Source organism: Cannabis sativa, chromosome 7, assembly GCF_029168945.1.
Source record: "Cannabis sativa cultivar Pink pepper isolate KNU-18-1 chromosome 7, ASM2916894v1, whole genome shotgun sequence".
Classification (NCBI taxonomy): domain Eukaryota; kingdom Viridiplantae; phylum Streptophyta; class Magnoliopsida; order Rosales; family Cannabaceae; genus Cannabis; species Cannabis sativa.
The window spans coordinates 4,008,354-4,010,163 of NC_083607.1; the positions used below are offsets into that span (position 1 = coordinate 4,008,354).

A 1,810-nucleotide genomic window follows, 5' to 3' on the forward strand; every position below is an offset into this window, starting at 1 on the left:
ATAAGCTTGTTATGCATGTATGAGGATTTATAGCTAATTTTGATGAATTTGAGTATGTCTATGCTTGAAACTTTGATGTGGTGATTACTTGAGCTATAGATGGGATTTTAGGGTTCCTCTTTACCTTAAATTCAAAATATGTGTGATTAGTTGTTGCTGAAATTGTTTGGGTAGGCTGAAGTTAAGCTCAAGCTTGAAAGCTTGAATGTTGTGGATTGGAGCATGATTTTTAGGTCAAGTTTGGAGCTTGAAAGTTGTATATGGTTAAATTTGATTCTGGTTGTGGATTTATGCATGAATTTTGTGTTTTTATCCTCTGTTTTGGTTGAGGTTCGAAGTTATGGAAAATTAGCATGTTTAAGACCTTAAAAATGGAGTTTTGGGGTGTTCTAAACCCAGTCGTCGCGACGGGATTTCCGGCCGTCACGACTGGATCCGGGCAAAGGAGAAATTCTATTTTTCTCAATTTTGTTTTGGCCATAACTTTTGACTTGGGACTCCGTTTGGGACGTTCTTTATACCGTTGGAAAGCTCTTTTCGAGCTCTATGTGATTATCTGTATTTGAAATGCCATGAATTTATTTTATGAATGTGAAATCAGGGGTTAACCCTATTTGTGAAAATCCCGGATTGTGTGTGACTAGGATTACCGGCACCTGGTCAGGAGCACCCGGGGATTTGGAATCTCTACTATTGCGGGACAACAGGTAAGACAGTGATTAGCACGTAGAGTATGCGCAGTGGCGCTTATGTTGAGAATGATATGCATGAATGTTAAGTAACCGGGATTAGGGTTATTACCCTAATAGGAACGGTTTAATAGCCTAGGGTTATTACCCTAGTGATATATGTGTATAAATGCCATGCCATGTTAATTGAAATGAGATTTAAGGATTATGTGCTCAAGGCATAATCAGGTTGGACTCGGTACTCATAACCGAGATGAACCGCTTCTAAGGCCTTAATGTATTTAGACGTGTGAGAGTAACACGTGGGTCTACGTCACGTAGATTTAATTAGATGTGTGAGCGCAACACATAGGTCTACGCCACGTAGACATAAATGGGCATGATGAAATAATGATCAGGTCTGTGCTATACAGACATATGTGAATGAGCATAATATATTTGTTATGATTTATACTGTCTTGCTGGGCTTGGCTCACGGGTGCTCTACTGTGCAGGAAAGGGTAAGGCATTAGCTGATCAGCCATGAGTTTCAAGAGCAGGGCGAAGAATGTACATGTTCATGCCACTTCAGACCAAGCGGGTTATGGGTCTAACAGTGTTGACTTTTGTATTCTGTTTTGCCGCTTAGGTCGGCTAGTAAGAAAGAACTTGTAATAATTTTGTAAATATTTTTGGGATCCCAACTATGTTTGAAAAAGTTTAAATATATTACAAGTTTATTTTCAATCTGTTTAATATAAAAGTTTAAATTCTGCGCTGTTTTTAATTAGTAATCCCGATTAGGGGATTAGGGTTTCATAAGTATTTTGGGTAGCGTGCCTAATTATTTAGGGCGTTACAGGCTCCCTGGGGGACTGACACGTAGACCCAGTTCCTGATGGAAAGGATGACGTATTAGTAGATAGCTCCCATAGAGCTAGCCTCGCTTAATGTGAATTTGCGAGAGGATGCGATTAAGACAGGGTCTACTCGCATACTATACCTCGCATAATCAAAAGAATAAGCAAGACCAGGAGGATTTAATACTGGTCGCACATATACCAAGTATATGCGATGACCAAGTAAACCTCTCCTGTGACTAGTAAAGATCGTTTATTTACATGGGTTTGGTCCAAATGACT

General features: G+C 39.4%; 1 long non-coding RNA gene across 1 annotated transcript; it reads left to right on the forward strand.

Moving 5' to 3' along the window:
- Positions 1 to 535: 535 nt before the first annotated feature.
- Positions 536 to 1,415, forward strand: LOC133029120 (uncharacterized). The gene is made up of 2 exons (XR_009683327.1): positions 536 to 707; positions 1,184 to 1,415. It is a non-coding gene; the product is annotated as an uncharacterized LOC133029120 (long non-coding RNA).
- Positions 1,416 to 1,810: the final 395 nt, after the last annotated feature.